The sequence below is a fragment of the Ambystoma mexicanum genome, chromosome 1q (assembly GCF_040938575.1).
Source record: "Ambystoma mexicanum isolate Mex_15411 chromosome 1q, UKY_AmexF1_1, whole genome shotgun sequence".
NCBI classification, from domain to species: domain Eukaryota; kingdom Metazoa; phylum Chordata; class Amphibia; order Caudata; family Ambystomatidae; genus Ambystoma; species Ambystoma mexicanum.
In genome coordinates, this window is record NC_090922.1 from 568676900 (window position 1) to 568696168 (window position 19269).

A 19269-nucleotide genomic window follows, 5' to 3' on the forward strand; every position below is an offset into this window, starting at 1 on the left:
ACTGTCGGTGAACTGGTGGAAAGAGCTTGTAATTAAAGCCATAAGCAAAGTGGTGATTCTTGACATAACAATAACATCTGCTGAATATGTAATTTGTTCTGCCTTCTGAGGATCAGAGTAACATTGTGTATGTAGTCTGAACATATTTCTGTTATCTTTTGCAAATGCATAACAAATGACATATGCTGATGCAGGCTTCATTTTTTGTATAAAATTGAGACACTTGGACTCATTAAGAGGTTGGCAGAATGGGTTTACCGGCAATGGTGTTGGTGCCGGTAAACCCATTCCGCCCTATTACGAGGTTCCCTTGCGGGACCAGGAACAGATGTCAGGTAAAACCAGACATCCTTTCCAGGTCCCGCAAGGGGACCCAGGAGCTAATAACGGGCCGTTCATAGCTCCACCCCCATTCCCATTGAGCCCTATCAGGGCTTGAATGGGGAATGGTTTTGTGAATGAGGAATTACCAGGTCCTCCAAGGTTGGAATGACCCGGTAATTCCTCATTCACAGACCCCGGACCGGGAAACTATTTTGGAGGCAGCCATGGTGCCCCACAAGGGCACCAAGTAGCTAATAACGGGCCGTTCATAGCTCCATCCCCATTCCCATTGAGCCCTATGGGGGCTTGAATGGGGAATGGTTTTGTGAATGAGGAATTACCAGGTCCTCCAAGGTTGGAATGACCCGGTAATTCCTCATTCACAGACCCCGGACCGGGAAACTATTTTGGAGGCAGCCATGGTGCTAATAGCACCATGGCTACCACCAAACTCGTAATGTAATGACGTCCACTGTGTACTATTCGGGCACTTCACTTCTCCATGAAATACTGGTCGTGGTTGAACCTGAAGTCTGCCTGAGTGTATGATATGCGCCAAATAAATCTTACCTTGCAATTTTGAAACTCTGTCTCAGATACTCTACTTTGTTTGAATGATAGCGTGTAGGAGTGTCAAATTCAGGGACTGTTAAACCCAGAGGGCAGGTGTGGCCTGGACAAGAGTAGACAGTATGAATGGTGAATGAAATTGGAGACCAAGAGTGTAGAGCAGGCTGACACATACAGAATATTTTGCAAGCCTGGCACTAACAGGTTTGGAAGGATATGGTGATCACAGAATCCCATTGGTCCAGCCTCATGAACTAGGTTCATGCTGGTACAGAAAAAGGTCTGGGTTAGCCCCACCTGCCATGTGACATTGTCGCTCTAAGTGCTTATGGAGGGGAACGTAGGTGCCTGGCTACAGGAGTTCAATATTTTGTTGCAACTATCTGTTTAGTGTGAGCAAGTTCAAACATCCTCAAAGAAGTAAAATAGTAAGCAACAAGTGAGCAATCCAAAGTAAATGCACAGACATGGGTACACAGTTCCATATCCGGAAGCCCTCACAATCCCTGGTAGTAGTAGTGGAATAGCAAAGTGCTGTAAATGCATAGCAACCAACAAGAAAGTGAACAATCCTTTATGTGACCCCTTGGCCCTCGGCCAGAAGGCAGAATCATCTGCATGCTCTCCTCCTCACTCAAATCCACAACCTGCATCACTAACGTACCAACAGACCCCATGCAACTTTCACAACACTATGGTAATGCCCACAAAATAAACTTGGTAAATTACATAAACTGCAGTTCTGACTGCAGATGCAAAGTTTAAAAAGCCTAGTCTTCTATCCAAGTGTCTGGAAAATCTCTGTCCAAACACACATGACAAAAAGCACACTGTATGGCAGGAGAAGGACACCACACACCCAACTGGAATCAGTTGCTCTAAAGGATCCCTAATGTGCTAGATCAAGTTAGTTAGAAATCCGATTTCAGATCTGTGGCATCCCTGTGTTGTCCGCTTTTAAGTGTTTCTAGTTCTGTATAAACCATCAACCCGAGCAACATTTCCATATCCATTAACAGTGAATTATGAACACGCATATTTCATTTCCTCTTTTTTTAGCAACTTTTTTTAAGTTCAGTTGCACAGACATAATGTACAACTGACTTTAGAATACCAGACAGACGTGAAACACCTTGACACCTCAATTCGATTCCTCCCTTGATGATGATGATGAGTCATTTATAACGTACCTGTAAACAAGTGTTTCTTTCATTGTGTTCCTCCCTCCACCCCTTCCCCGCCTGGTCTGGCCAACTCCCATAGTCATCCATGGCTATGCAAGAACTGTGACACACATTTGGAGGAGGAGTAATTCCATGACCAGATGTCCACCCATGTCTGATCCTCGATGGGGTGGCCCAGATCCACCGCCCATTGGGTCATATACCGGGGCCGGAGAGTCCACATGTCCACCTGCAGAAGTCTGTATAACCTCAATATATTTCCTCCTCGTGTGCCGTCTAGTAGGGTAAGCTCAATGGTCCCCACATTTCGGATTGATCCTTGTCGAACCAGTGGATGGACTATCCAGTGTCTGATTTGGGCATAACTATATCTATCTGCTTCTATCAGTTCAAACCTTTCCTTGCAGTCTACAAATGTCAACGGTGGCCCACGAGCTGGGAGAGGCAGTGTAGGCCCCCCTGTGACCATCTGCTGAACTCAGCGGGTCGAAGGCCTGAGGCAAAATGTCTGGGCTGTGAAAGATTGGGGTGCGTCGCCTAGCCCCCCTCGGAATTCCCGCCCTTTTAAACACCCAGTCCCATGTCTTTACCATGGTTTTCATGGATGAGAGAAGCCCGGGCCAGTATTTCTGCGCAGGAGTGGAGATTTATGGCAGGGAGCAGAGGAGCAATGGGAGCAACAGCTGTCTACATTGCCTGCATACATTCCAGAGTGCCCACGATCCCGTGGCACGGCGCTGTACTTGATCCCAGGCAGAAGAGGAGCAGAGAACGAGGCGTCCTCCATGTAGTGCCTCTCCAGAAGTAGAATAAGAACACGGCTGTCCGCCGTGTCCACCGCGCGGCAATCCGCCAGCGGTCCTTCCAGCTCTACGTGGCGGTGCACGTGCTGATACGCAGCACAGACAGGTTAGTAACCTAGGAGCTGCGTTCATTTGCACAACAAACAGCGATCCCGCTGCTATAATGGCCGGTCTCCTCCTCACTGCTTCCACTCCAATGCTAATTTCCATAAAAGACTACAACGCTGAGAAAACGTGTTACACCCCATTAATTGAAAGTGAAAGAAAAAATTATAATTTTACACAAGGGGTGAAAACTGAAGTGCGACACACGCTTAACCAAGAAAATCAATATTATAATAAAACAAATTTCCATCATATTTACCCACGAAGGGTCCTGTGCATGACTACATCTAAAAGACAAAAGGGAGAGAAAGTGAGGAAGAGCATTCAGGCCACACTGGCCCACAGAAGGTCCTTGCATTGGGACCAGCACAAAACACGCACGTGCACAAAACGACAGCCACACCAGAGAAAGTCAGCACAAGGGTGCCCATACCTCAACTACCACACCTGCCACCATGAGAAACCCGGGGACACTGCCCCCTACACCCACGTCCAAAGCAACTTTGTTACACATGCCGCTCCCATTCACCATGACCCCTCAAGGAGACAAAGGCCCGAGGTGGATCGAATGAATGGAGGACTTTAACCATTTTGTAAAAGCGGCAGGGGAGGAGGCATGGCCTGGAGCGCCAGCGATGAGGCAGCTCCTTTGATGGCCTCTGCATGGTTCTGCGGCTAAGCCCTAATTCTGCCCGTCTCCAGCCGGGTTCGTGATACGAGATGGCGAGCCTTCAGCTGCTGAGGTCCCGGGCTACAGATGACAGCGTTTTGAGTGCATAACGCTCCTGCCAACGGTGAAAAAGCGACAGGGAGCTTGGACGCCCACACCCGTACTACGGCCCAAAATGGCGGCCGCATCTCCGCGACTCATCCCAAGCTGGCGGCTGGGACTCATTATCAGCCCGTGAGCCGCATCTGATAGCGGGGGCCCACGTATGAGGCCTGCACCACCCGACATCCTGCAGCGGGACGCACACCCCTGTGCTGGATCTTTGACGCTGCGAGGCCCGCTGCTGGAGCCCCGGGCCCACAACACCATCCTGTTGGGCCTTGACATCTTGCCCTCCGGGCCTGCTGGGGGGCACCCGCCCGAATCTGTGACCGCGCTGAGGGTCGGCCATGCCTGGGAGGCAGGGGCACGCATTCCATCACCCCCCCCCGCGGCGACCCAGAGCTCCAGCGACTTCCTGCCAGTTACTGGACCACCAGTGGCTGCGGCCCCGTGGGCCTTGGACTAATCTTGGAGCCGGAGGCTTACTCACCGCCCGCTGGTGTCCCTGTTATCTCTACGGGACCCTTGCGGTGGCTTCCCCCGCCCTACTCCAGCGCCCTCTTCGATTCCTGGGGCGCCCCTGCCCACCTTCTGCCTGCTGCTCCCGGGGGAGAGGCCCTGCCTCCCCCGGCTACTATCAGAGGCCCTCCAGCTACAGCGTAACCTCGGCTCGTGTGGGGGCCACGCACATCACCCAGGCGAGATTGGCGGACCCTCAGCAAACCTGCTCCCAGCCTCTCCCGGGGTCGCTCTGGGGCCCACTGCTACACCCCCCTTTGGGAGTCTACTGTTCCTCCCAGACCCTACTTGGTCAGAGGACCCTCGAGCCCACTAGCCCTGACCCCATACGGAATGTGTCACCCCCTTCGACTTCCTGGGGCGCCCCTGCCCACGTCTCCTTGCCACCGGCTGGGGGTGGCGGTATCTGCCGCCATCTTCCTAGGCGGCCACCCATCTTGCTGGACTGCTTAACCACAATGAACTGTGCCGCTTTGTGAGAATTTGGAAGCTTAACCTGTCTGCTCCACCGCTTGGGACACCCTGGCCCTACCCATCCCACACCTCTATTTGGCCAACTTCTTCTGCCTCCGTGGAACGTGGACACGAGACTCGCCGTTGGGCGACGTCCCCTCGCCTCGGAGCTATGACCAAAGCACTAAAGCTCCCTAAATCGACCGACATCTCTACCATGCTACAAGCCTCGGAGAAGGGTAAGAAAACAGAGCCCCCCAAGCTTACTCCCCAGAAGCCAGCCGATGGCGGGGGGACGCTTGCGACCAAGGAGGATCTCCAAGCCTTCATGAGCGATATTAAATCGGAATTTAGACCCTGCATGACGGAACTCACCACCAAATTGGAACAGGCAGAACAAAGAGTCTCCGGCATAGAACAGAGGGTTGGGGAGGGCGAGGACCTAACCACGGACCACTCCACCTCGCTAACGGAAATTCAACGCGCCGTTCAGTCGCTAGTGGCGAGAACCGAAATCCTTGAACATAAGCAGGAGGACATGGAAAACCGCTCTCGCCGCAACAACCTGCACCTCTGCGGGGTGCCCGTTTCAATCTCCGATCGGGAGCTCCCTGAATATGTCAGCACCTTCTTTCAGTCTCTCCTGCCAGACTTGGATGAGACCAAACTCCTGCTGGATCGGACCCACAGGCTGCGCCCTCGCCGGGGTATCGACACGGACCCCCCCCCCGGATGTGATCACTAGGGTCCACTTCTACACCACCAAGGAGGCCATAGCAGCTATTGGCCGCTCAAAGGACGAGCTCTCATTCCAGGGAATCCCGATACAGATCTTTCAAGACCTCTCCCCGCTGACTCTTCAGAAGAGCAGGGAGAGCAGGATGCTCCGACCTTTATCACTTTTTCTCCGGGATCAGCAGATCCATTATCGATGGCTTTTTCCTACGGCTCTACAGTTCTTGTACAAGGGCACCCCGCGCACCATCAGCCACCATGACAATGCAGCGTCAATCCTTCATCCGGACTCCCCTGGGTCCTCAGACCCCTCCGCTCCGAGCCGAACAAGCCCGGCTTTAGACACAACCTCCCCAAACCCGAAACGGACCCCATGGTCAAGGGTGCGGAGGAACTGCAAACCTAAATAAAGCGCAATAGTGCCTGCATCAAACACATGGTACTGGAAACGCCTGAAGCTTTTACATCTCGCTGCGGACCCCATGCGGTCCATAACCCCCTCCAAGGTGGATGCCATCACTCTACCCTTCGAGAAACCTTCAACCATGTTGGCGCTGTCAGATGACAGCCTTGGCGCGTAGGGGCCATGTCGATAGTTCTAAATCAACCCCCCTGACCGCAAATTTGGACCTCCCGTTGGAGGTCATTCGTGAATGTGAATTCCTCCCTTTGGAGACCAGTTAAAAAACCCTCAACCACAGGAGACCCCGAAACAACTACGCTCTCACGTCCATGGCTGACCTAACTCACCCACGACACCCCTCCCCCAGCAAGGGGATCTTCCGGACCAACTTTCGCATCTGAAACTTAAGTTCACCACCTTGAACGTTAGGGGCCTGAACTCCCCCCGCGAAGAGGAAGTCAATTCTACAGAAGCTACAGGATGACGGGACCTCGATTGCCTTCTTGCAAGAGACATATTTGATTCCGGTGGACTTTCCTCGCTTACGAAGCAGATTCCTTCCGCTGCAATTCCTCGCTTCTAACGGAACTAAGAAGGGTGGCACCGCTATTTTATTCGCGAAAGACCTGAAGCCCCAGATCCTTGACTCACAACGATGCCAAAAGGGTCGCTTCATTGCAATCAAACGCACCATACATGGCCAGCTCTATACCCTCATCTCCGTGTACGCTCCGAAAGAATACCAGGAGGGCTTCTACCAGGACCTAGAGGACTCCCTCCTCCCATTCATTGAGGGGCATGTCGTCATGGGAGGAGACTTTAACGGGGCCCCGGACCCCCTCAAGGACAGATCCCACCCCCCGACACCCAGAGACCTGAAGTTGGTCACTGGCCTGCTCCACCTATTTCACACGCTGAACGTGCTGAACATTGTAGACTCTTGGAGGGTACTGTCCCAGATGAAAGGGACTTCACCTTCTACTCATATGTGCATCGTACTTTCTCTAGAATTGACCTGATCTTGACCTCCCCACAGATCCTGACTTTCACTGATGATGTAGTAATTGGCCCCCGGATCCTCTCGGATCATGCCCCAGTTACATTGACCTTGCGGTCCCATGACCCGGAGCCCCCTCCACGCCGCCGGTAGTGCTTATATGACCCTATTCTGGGGGACATGGCTTTGAGAGACTCAATCGCCAGCTCCATCAAGAGTTTTTTCGCTGAAAACCGGGACGAGGACACTTCCCCGGCCAACACCTGGGATGCCATGAAAGTGGTCCTTAGAGGAGAGCTGATCGCCCAAGGTGCTGCATTCCACAAAAGAAAGCAGGCGACTCGAGCCGTCCTGGAGGCTGAGGTCCGCGAAGCTGAGGCAACTCACAAAAGGAAGGGCTGGGCCCCCAAATCTTACAGGATCCTACAAATGGCTAGGAAAAAGCTGGAAGCTCACTACGCTAAGGCTACGGCGAATCTGCTAACCAAAAACCAAGCAATGGTACTACGCCCACAACAATAAGGCCAACAAACTCCTGGTTAACAAACTGGCAAAGGTGAAGAGTAGGAATGCCATCCTGGGCCTCCGTGATCCGCAGGGGGTGATCCACTACGCGGACCACGAGAAAGTACGCTTGGCAACTGCCCACCACCTGGAAATAATGACGGCGGCCCCGAAGGATCCGACCAAGCAACATTCATACATTCGAGAGGCGGCCTTCCCGCACCTGACCTTGGCGGCCAGGGAAGACCTTGAAGCGCCGATTACGACCGAGGAGGTGGAGGCGGCCAGGGAAGACCTTGAAGCACCGATTACGATCGAGGAGGTGGAGGCAGCCATTAAGAGCCTAAAATCTAGAGCCCCGGGCCCGGATGGATTCTCTGTCATGATGCCTACCTCTAAGGAGCCAGGCCGGGCCCAGCAACCCCAGAGGCAGACATCATTCACTCCTGGGAAGTCTCAGCGGGCCCAAGTCGGGGCCCTTTGGACTCAGTCCTGGCGCCGTAGGCGCCAGGCTCATAGTGGACCCCAGGCGCCAGGCTCATAAAGGAGGATTTATGTGTAAGTGCTTGGGTGCACACTTACCTGGTGCAGACCTTGCTGCTTCATCCGGGCCCTCTTGAGGCCTGGATGGGACTACTTTACCTGTGGGACTACTTTCCACCCGGGTGTGGTCGGGGAAGGATACATACCAGATTGGTGGAAGGATACATACCAGGAACTTCTTCCAAGACTATTTAAACCCCACCCGAACAGCCACACGTGCTTCGCGTTGTTCTGCACCTAGCAGCTGGACGCTCACCGTGTCTGCTCCTGCATCCTGACTTCTTCCACGCCTGTCAACACCCTGGATCATCTGCAAAGGGAGAAAGGAGGAGAATTGGTGAAGAAAAGACCTTACCTGATAAATCTGCATCCCGGAATCATTTCACCTACAATCCTGAAAGGAAGACATCATTTTAAAAGGCATTTCACTACGATCGCTGCAGCGCTGCATTTTACTCACCTTTTCCAGGCGCCTCCAGCTTCAGCGGCGACCATCCGGATTTCGCCACGTTCCGGCGCCTAGGAGAAAAAAGATAAGAACAGAGGTGAGAGGGAGAAAAGGAATAAGGAAAGCGCTATTTCCAGAAAACTTACCCGTTGGGTTTTCCACTTCATTTCGGGTCCTGCCGCTGCCGGACCCCGGCCCCTAAGGGGAAAAAAGGCTAAGACATTAAATGAGCGTATACAAAGACATTACCCGAGCGCTCATCTCGAACTTACCTGTCTGCACGTTTCACTTCGGGTCGGCGCCATATCTCCGGCATACCGAACCCCGGCCCCTATGGGGAAAAAGACATGAGAATTAACGCTTGCTGCAAGAAGAATACGAACATTATTACGGCTTGAACTTTTGAACAGAACTACGTCTTACCTGAACAGTCAAGCTTACCTGAACACCAATCCTCAATCCAGTGAAGTAACTGGGTTTCAACGCGCCCCTGCATCAGAAGCAGGATGGAGAGCTCTTCCTTCCAGATTCCAAGGAGGATATTCCTGCGAGCCTGAGAAGCTAGAGTTGAGGGGCCCATCCTGTTCATCTTGGGAGTCCGGCGCCTCACCTTAAGGAAGCATCAGCACCCGAAGCCGCGCCTCCGTGGGAATCAGGTGAGCGTTACATTCTCCACCCGCTTCTACAAAATCTTCCAGCCCCAATTAGTGGCCCGCCTCTACAACTCATTCATGGCCACTGGAACAGTCACCCCGGCAAGCAAAAATCGATCACAGTCCTTATCCCCAAGCCTGGGAAGGACCCCCACGACATTAGCTCGTATAGACCCATTGCCTTGCTGAATCTGGATGCCAATATATACTCCAAGATCCTGGCCAATCGTCTAGCACCTATCCTCCCGAACATCATAGACCCGGATCAAACAGACTTTATACACCATAGGTCGACGAAAGACAACGGGCCTCATTACGAATCAGGCGTTAAGGGGTTAACGGCGCCGTAAACGGTGCCGACCCTTAACGCCTGATTACAAGGTCCCTTAGCGCCATGGTGATATTAACGCCTGCTTTTTGCAGGCGTTAAAATCCATGGCGCTAAGGGACCATGGTGCTAATTATGCCACCGTAATTTACGGTGGCGTAATTAGCGCCTTCCCCACTCCCATTATGCCCTATGGGGCAAAAATGGGAATGGGGAAGGGTAAAATGGGAAATGGGGATTTACCGCCCCACTCACCTTGGAATGGGGCGGTAAATCCGCCATCCACCATGGTGTAAACGTAGTTTACACCATGGTGGTAAGGGTACGACCCAGGCGGTAATTTACCGCCTGGGTCGTAATGAGGCCCAACATCCGCAGGGCTCCGGACCTAATTGAGATCGCCACTCGGGACTCCCAACAACTAGGTTTACTGGCGCTGGTTGCAACCAAAGCGTTCGATAAGGTGGACTGGTCTTACCTGCGCCTCACTCTAGAGGCCTTTAGCTTCGGCCCGACCTTCCAGAAAATGATCTTTGCGAACTACCAGGCCCCTAGGACTAGGCTGAGAATCAACAGCCGCTTATCGGACTCTATCTCCCTCACGTGCGGAACGAGACAGGGATGTCCTCTGTCCCCCTTGCTCTTTGCTTTGGCCATGGAGCCGTTGGCTCAACGAGTCCGGAAAACCCCCCGAATCAGTGGCCTGAGTACTGGCTCGGCGCAACATAAAGTGGCCCTCTATGCGGATGATGTACTGCTCACCATTACAAACATTGAGGGATCCACGGGGGAGGCCTTAACTGAAATTCCACAACTTTGGGATGGTCTCAGGATTTGTGATTAACTTCCAAAATTCAGCGGCGCTGGGAGTGGGTTTGACTCCGGCTGAATGAGAGTCCTTGGAGGAGAGAGGTCCTTTCCAGTGGAGCATCAAATAGTACCCTACCTGGGGGTCCAGATCCCCACACATCCAACGAAAGTCTATAGGGCTAACTTCCCGTCACTCTTCGAGGAACTGGAAAAGGATCTGACCCGCTGGCAATCACAAGAGATCTCCCTCCTAGGCCGCATCCCGGCATGCAAAATGAACTTACTTCCTCTATGCCTGTGCCGCCCTCCCGATCACCATTACGCCCCCCCCCACAGCTGCTCCAGAGAAAGATGGTGGACTTCATCTGGAGGGGGAAGAAAACGCGCATCCCGCGGAGAACAATGATGGCCAGCACGAGAATGGGAGGCCTGGGGGTACCCGACCTCCGTAAATACCAAATGGCGGCGCAACTAGCCCACCTCCAAGCATGGGGGCTTGATACAGGTCGGCCGAAATGGGTGGAAATCGAACAATTCTGCCTCTCTCTCCCCCTTCGCTTCCTCCTGGTCCTACCTACAGCCTTACGTCGAAGTTGGCCGGGCACTCTAACAGCCACAAAACAAACGGTAAAGGCCTGGGAGTGGGCTTGCAGACACCGGGGTGTCCCAGGATACCTGAGTGCGCTCTCCCCATTCTTCCTCAACCCAGCCTTTTCCCCCGGGGCCCATCCCAAAAACTTTAGAAACCGGGTCGCAGGGGGCCTCACCACTCTGGGACAACTCTTCGAGGGGAACTCCCCCCTAACCTTTGAACGCTGCAAGATGACTTTCCAGTTAGCGGAAACGGATAGGTATTCCTACGCCCAGCTTAGGCACTGGTGCTCCCACCCACAGACCCGCGTGGCTGCCACGAGACCCCTCACCTCACTAGAGCTGACGGTGAACGACCTACTGGCCAGGGGAAAGATCTCTGCCCTATATAGACTGCTGCAGGAGGACCCCCTCCAGTTAAGGCCTTCCTACATATCTCAATGGGAAACGGACCTCGGACACACCATTGAGGATCACACGTGGGTGGACATCTGGACAAGAACGCGGACGACATCCCGCTGCATTACCAACCGGGAGTGTGCCCATAAGCTACTCCTGCGCTGGTACTACCCCCCTCTACGCCTTCACCACTTCCAACCGGCACTAGACCCCCACTGTTGGCGACTTTGCGGCCTTCCAGGATCCTACTTCCACATGTGGTGGACCTGCCCCCGAGTGAAGGAGTTCTGGACTCTCTGCTTAGCTACCATAAAGGATGTCACCCAGTTGACCATTCCGCTCATGCCCGAACAGGTCCTCCTAGGGATTCCACTGCCAAGCTCATACCCGCGGTCGGGGAGAAGAGCTGCCCTGGTGTCCCAGTTCTTGTTAGCGGCTAAGATCACAGTGCCCGCAACTGGAAGTCTGCGGATGGACCCTTGATGGCTCTTTGCTGGGTTAAACTCTGGGATATTTTGATAGCCGAGAAGGTCACTGCGGCCAAAGCGCCAGTACTGGACTATGACCTGAACTACCCGGCCCTGACCCACAAACCGCGCCTGATTGCAAGAGCCCTTCACGCTATGGACGACCCGCTACCGCCACCAGTCCAGTCCGATTAAGGCCTGAGAACTATGCTCGCCGGGGAACGCATGGGATGGGAGAAGGGGACTCAGGGTTTGCACAATTTGAGGAGCTACATGTAATGCGTTTGTATAATTTCTCCTGTGTGTTGATTTACAAATAAACAATGTTTTTCAATCTAGTTGGCAGTGAATTGTTAAGACTGGTCCCCCAGAAGATCAACCAGATTTCACCTCGCTAATCAATGCACCAAACAGGAAACTCGTAATTGAACCAAATCTTCACTATGAAAGGTACATGTTCAACCAGTGTACGCAGAGGGTGTAAGAGACTGTCGATGAGTTTATCACCCGCCTTCGAGTGAAGAGTGCACACTGTCCATTCCATGCATTCTCAGTGGATGAAGCAATACGGCTACGTGTGATAGAGGGATGCCTGTCCCCAGCCCTTAAGGAACAATCGCTGAAGAAGCCCCTCTCAATCGACGAAGTGAGCGAGTTGGCGAGAATTATTGAGAGAGTAGATGCACAAGCAGCCTCCATGACGGGCACCCCAGCACAAAACAAGGTCGACCTCCACAATGCCCCAACTTACCAAAACAGGTTCTACCATCCAGGACAACTGCGATACGTCAGAGCTGTGGAAGAATACCACACATCAGACTATGCCCAACACTATGGATACTATGATCAGCCTCCCCAATTCGAGGACGAATATGACGGACCCCGCCAAACATATCAGGACTACAATGAACATCATCATTTCTCACCCTCCTACAGAAGCGATGATTATGATCAAGAGTACCAGGACAAATACGTCAACCTCATCCTGGATGACCGGAAATCAAGAGAGGCACCCGGGATAGCAGTCAATATTGGAAACAGGCAGTTCTGCTTTCTGGTCGACTCTGGCGCTACAGTCAAAATCATGGGGGAGCAGGAGTTTCTGCAGATTCCTGAGAAGCCGACGCTTGCTAAAACTAATGAGGATTTTCCAATGCGGGGGGCCACACTGCCCCTTCACTCCATTGGACACTTCAAGCGGCAGTTCATACACAAGAGTCTGACAGTGGCCATCACCATATATGTCATCCGGAGCCTGACAAAAGATCGTTGCCTCCTAAGTTACCATTCTGCATGCTGCCAAGGCCTCATTGATATCCATTTTCGGGACGGCGAAGTGATCCAATCAGCAGCATTGTCAAGCGACACACGAGAAGGAGTGTACACGATAAACACCGCCTCCGCAGGGCCAAACCTCATCACAAAGGAGACGATCTTGGCGGAATTCCCACACTTATGCACAGGACTGGGGGAACTCAAAGGGGCTCCCATCAAATTACACATAGATGAATCCATCCAACCTGTTCCACAACACTACAGAAGGGTGGGATTACATCTGCAAGTAGCTGTCTCAAGAGAACTCAATTACTTAGCGATGGCATCATTGAGACCGTAACGGGCCCCACCCCATGGGTATCCCTTTTGGTTATCGCGTCCAAGGAAGATGGACGATTGCGGTTGTGTGTAGACATGAGGATGGCTAACACTGCCATACAAAGAGAGCGCCACATTGGTCCGTGTATAGAACATATGATTGTCCAGCTCAACAGTTCTGTGATGTTCTCTAAGCTGGACCTAAATCAAGGGTATCACCAATGGGAACTGCACCCTGAATCGAGGGGCATCACCACATTTGCCACCCATGAAGGTCTATTTCGTTATAGACGCCTCAATTTCGGCATCTCCTCTGCGGTAGAGATTTTTCAGGAGGCATTAAGACAGGTGATCAAACCAATGAAAGGGGCGCTGAACTACAGAGATGATATACTCGTATTTGTTACATCACGGGAGGACCACGACGCAGCCCTGCTAGCGACAGGCACATCGATACAGGAGGCCGGGTTGACCCTCAACATTGAAAAGTGTTGTTTCAGCAAGAAGAAACTAAAATTTTTTGGACATATCTTCTCTGCCGATGGCATGACACCAGACTCTGACAAGGTCAGCACCATCGCCAACTTACGAGAAACAACACACGTGACAGACGTCCGATCATTTCTGGGGATGGCCGGCTACTGTGCACGCTACATTCCCCATTATGCGTCCCTCATTGAACCAATACGAAGATTGTTACAAAAAGATGCTTTGTTCACTTGGTCAGCAGAGTGCCAAGTGGCGTTCAAGTCCATCAAGAAGGCTCTGGCAGAGGCACGACGCCTGGCATACTTTGACCCCAACTGGCACACAGAAATCATTGTGGAAGCGAGCCCTGTAGGACTAGGGGCCATCCTGGCACAGACGAACGGCCCCAATACACACTCCAGACACATTGTCGGCCCCTGAATGTGCATACTCACAAGCCGAAAAAGGAGAGCCTGGCGGCTGTTTGTGCCTGTGAACACTTCCACAATTTCATCATAGGGAAGAGATTCACACTCATCACAGACCACCAGGCACTACTGTCCCTGTTTGGGAAACCGCACACGAAGATGCTGCCCAGGATAGAAAGATGGGGCATCAGATTACAGGAGTAAGACTACGACAACATTCACAGGGCAGTTGGGGATCAAATTCTTGCTGGCTGCCATCTATCTTGCCATCCAGCAGGTATGGCGGTCACCCGCGAGGGTGATGCAGAATACATCAACTAGATGGCCGCCAATGCACTTCCACCAGCGATCTCACTCGAGATGGTCGCAGCCGCATCCGCAGCCAACCCGTCTATGGCACTAGCCATCAGTATGACGTGCAATAACAAGTGGAAGGATTACCAGCGTGCAGTTCTGAATTACCCGGGGGTTTGCAGAGAGGAGCTAGACAGACTGGCGAGAGTACACACAGAACTTGCAAAGACCACGTCATTCTACTGAGAGGGTGTCGGTTAGTCATCCCTACGATGCTCAGAGCTGAAGTAATTAAAACAGCGCATGAAGGGCACCAGGGAGCAGACAACACGAAAGGGCAGCTGCAGTGCCACATATGGTTCCCCTTCATGGACTCGCTGGTAGACAGCTGGGTCAAGAATTGTTGGGCATGTCAGTGTACAGCAAGAGCGGAAGCCCCCGTCTCACTACTGCCGACTCACATCCCAGATCGGCCAACGGACAGAGTAGCTGTCGATTTCTATGGGCCAATGGAGTCGGGCGAATATCTTCTGTTGTTCATTGATGAATACTTGAGGTTCCCCATTGTCAAGAAAGTAACAACCACAGCATATCCCCAAGTGGCAGCAAAGTTCAATGAGGTACTCAGTGAGTGGGGGATCTCTACGTCCATCAAATCAGACAATGGGCCCCCATTCAACAGCCATGAGTTTGCATCATTATCTAAACACATGGGGTTTACTCACCAAAAGATTACCCCCAGATGGCCACAAGCCAATGAAATGGCCGAATGATTCATGGCGTCCATCAAAAAGACAGTCCACAGAGCCTGCAAAGAAGGCACCAAGACACATCAAGCAGTATGCAGGCTAATATAAGACTATTGTAACACGCCACATGAAGCCACCAACAGGGCGCCAGCAGAAATAATGATAGGATACTAGGTACACACCTGCATTGTGAGACATTCCATCGCACATGAAGAAGGGGATGCAGAAATCATAAAAAGGGACACCGAAAGGAAAGAACGGGCCAAGGCGGATTTAGACATGAGAAGAAGAGCAGTGCCCAAAGACTTCCAAGTGGGAGACGAGGTCCTCGTACAACAGGCCATGACCAGGAAAACTGATGCACAGAAGCCATTGAACGTCATTGCCATTAAAGGAGCCATGGTGACAGCCCAAAACGCAGATCGTGAAGTCACGAGAAACAGTTTGCAGTTCAAACACCTCATCAAAACACACCCTCCTCAACCAGATCCCGAACCAATGGAGCCGCGGGATGATTCGTGGATTCCCTCGGAAGAAGCCCGCCACCCGGCGCTGGAGACAGTCGAAGTGCCAGGACTGGCAGGACTCGGCGAACGGAGCACACGACCCCAGCGCATGATCAAGAGGCCAAATTGTTGAACAATGTTAATCTGGACGTTTGAACATTTGTCAAAGGTGATGTTACTGGTCTCTGCCTCTTTAAGAGAGAGACATCATCCGTAGTGGGAAGGAGAAAGGAAGGGGAGGAGTAAAGGGAAGTTAGTACGCAGTTCAGTTTGAATAAAGACGCACGTTATCTTAATCCTCTGGTGCTGCGTCCTTTTTATTACATTTGCAAACAGTCTAACGGGTATGGATATCTAATTAGCTTTTGTTCCTGGTTCCATCAATATAGTATCATACACATATATGGCAAAGCTGACACATAGTTCATTCTCTCAACCCCTTGTCAAGACTTCCGACGTTTGCGTATATATACCCTGGAATTTCTAAGAACGTCTGTGTTCTAACTTATTTTGTATATATTACTATACTGATAGAGCAGACAAAAGCTGATTAGATGGAAATACCATGTTATGATGGCTGATGAATAAAACATGGAGTAAATACATTTTGAAACATGTCACTTTGCTACATGCTTATGTCACTATATCAGTGGAATAAAAAGTTAAATCAGATGAAAACACCAAGCTTAAATGAATGACAAAAAAATACAAGAAGGAAATAAACTTGGAATGATATTTCATTTTCACTATTCCAATTTATAGATTTACCTTTAGGACAAATAATAATTAATAACGCAGGATCCAAAAGTTGTAACCTGTTTACAAAAGTTATGCCCCTTTTCTTGTATGACTTTAGTGACTGTAGAGTGTAAAACATTAAGAAGGGCACCCTAAAGAGTCCATGAACATTTCACCAGGAGTTGATATTTCTGTGCCTCTACTAGGGTATATTGTTACTTCGATTTTAATTAGTGAGCAGGAAGGATCCGGAGCGGAGTTCCACCACTTTAATTTTTTACTGTTAACAGCTCCACTACTTGTTGCAAACATTTTACTATTCCGGATGGAACTGTTCTTTGTGTAGATGAAGCACACTTCTCCATTTTGGCTATCGGTTACAACTAAACCGAAATATGTCTCAACTCAATTGGCTGTCAACCAGCATGACTGCAACCCTTGAAAAACGTGTTGCACTTTGCACCCTTCCTACTCTGTTGTCCCCCGCTGGAGTCACAGTTCCACTACTTTTTAGGGACACTTCTATCAATGATTGTAATCAGCCCTGTAGACAACGAAGCTATCAAGAACTGCATTCAGCATGACTGCCAACTCACTTTCGTTTGGAGGGTGTTACCGGCGCAGTGGAAACTCAATTTGCATGCCCTATTAAACTATGCAGATAAAGTAGCCCACACGGCAAATACGCACTTGTGGAATGTTCTCTAAAACCACCTTGTGCTCAGTATGAAACGGATTTACCTGCAGCGGCTTCCCCGTGGGCCGCGCCTATGCTCTGAAATCCGGTTTCGACCACCTTCCGCTAGGGAGCTTGACGTGAAGAAGCCGGTGTTTGGGCACAGTGAATGCAGGTACACCGCTCACACCGCTTTGAAGAGCAGATTCAGTGTGTCAGCTCAGCCTCTCCACTCTGCTGCCGGAAGTTCGGAAGACACGCGAGCAGCTGGCTCACACTGTAACCACCACAGCCTTAACTACGAGGAGGAAGCAGTGGGGCGTGCACATCAAAATGGAGTCCCGCGGCTAAGAAGGGCTCAGGAAGAATCCTTAAGTCTAGGGATTACGAACCCTGCGTACTACCAACCGCACTGACGAGACATGGGTCCTCAAATATGGTGGGGTCCCTTCATTTTTTTTTGTTGTATTGCCCTGGCACTGCTAAAATACCAAAAGGAGACGCACAACCCCCGGCAAAAACTCTTCTTTGCGTTTATGGACAAAGATGAGCCTGAATTTTATTTTGGTTTGTTATAATGACTACAATTAAAAGAACACAAAGCACTCTTCAAGCCAGCAATTAAGGGACAGGCTACTAGAGTCATAGAAACGCCATCAATTAACACCACTAAACACTCATTTCCAGTTCCTAGTGGAACAGAATTTAGCTATTTGTGTCTCCATGGTAGTGCAAAAGATGCCAAAAACCCACATGCCACCAACTGGATTGAGTGAAAACGATGTGTACCTGGTTGGCTGGAGTGTCTGAGGACCAGTATCTCAAAATAGATATGATAGAAGGGAAGCAGAGCTGTGAGCCTGAGGTGTGAGCCAGTCTGCAGCAGTCCGCATCGTTGTGCCTGAAGCAGCAGGAAGTTCCTATTTTTACCCTCTGACACCGCGGAGCGGTGGGGCGGAGCTGTGAGCCTGAGGTGTGAGCCCGTCTGCAGCAGTCCGCTGCAGACACGTAGCCGAAGCCGAATGGAACCAGAGGTTCGCCCCTTGACAGTTGAGAAGAGCTTGAAAACTTTCCCAAAGGACTGACGCACGGTGAACACAGCGAAGTCGAGGTTGAGGGGGTGAAATGAGCCCGGGGAGAAGGAGAGGTAAGTCGGACTCAGCACCAAGACCGTCCGTGACCTCTTCGATTTTGGACTTTCTATAGATAAACTCCAAAGCCACGGAACTGTTGCATCCCAAAATGCCGTTACACGTTGCGGTGGACAAAAATGACAAAAATTAAGTAGTAAGTACGATCTTACCCAAACCGCGAGACCAGACAGGAGGCTCTGCAGCGTTGAAGGCGCCCCAGCCCATGCCCGAGCCGTCAATGGAGGAACAACCGGATATGCAGCAGGAGCAAGCGTCCCCGTAGTCCCGACAATGGTAGGTCCCTCGGGGCCGCGCACGCTGCCCCCTGCCCCTCAGGGCCAAGGAACAGATCCGTCGGACCGAGGCAAAATGCTGCTGGGAACGGCTGGAGGACGGTGGGCGACAGACCCTGATCGGCGGTTGAGCGATGTGAATGAAAAAAACCCTGAACAAGAAGGAATCAGGTATCGGACTGACCCTCTTTCCCCCACTGAAATCAGATGTTAATGGCGAAGGCCTGTGGAGCGACGTACCCAATCGCAACACATGCAATAGAGGCCGAGGAGGGGTGAAAGCTACAGCGGAAGCAGCAAAGTTAAACGAAATAACCGAAATAAGTTAAATATCCCCGCGCCGACCAACCAGCGAGGCTGGGAAAAATACCCCCTGGGTGGAAGGGGCAGAGGCGACAAAACCCTCAGCCACTACAGAAAAAGGTGAACAGGTGCCTAACTCGATACGCATTCAAGTAATGCTGCATGACACAGCTCACGACCGTGACAAAACCCGTCAAGGTGGGGGTAAAACCCTGACCAGGGTTCCCAACCCTTTGAGAGATCCCGGAGACAGAGGGATAGGCACTGACACCGAGAAAGAGTCGGAATCAGATGAAGAGGGTTTGGAGAGCGACAACCAAACAGAGGGAGAGCCAGAGGACTCAAACAAGGACACAGACGGAGAGCAACTGATAATGGGAGCTGGCGCTATAAGGAAAAAGAGAAATAAAGCCAATACCCCAGCTAAACCCAGACCTCAAGGTTCAAAGAAGACGGTAAATATGAGATCCCTAAAGAATA

At 51.4% G+C, this 19269-nt stretch overlaps 1 protein-coding gene across 1 annotated transcript in view; it reads right to left on the bottom strand.

Annotated features, from left to right (window-relative positions):
* The window catches only part of ALDH9A1 (aldehyde dehydrogenase 9 family member A1), a 919974-nt gene extending 902653 nt beyond the window's left edge, over positions 1-17321 (bottom strand). The window contains exon 1 of the mRNA XM_069641045.1: positions 17126-17321. The gene's annotated coding sequence lies outside the window, so the exon portion shown is untranslated. The remainder of the gene's footprint in view (positions 1-17125) is intronic.
* Between the last annotated feature and the right edge of the window lie 1948 nt (positions 17322-19269).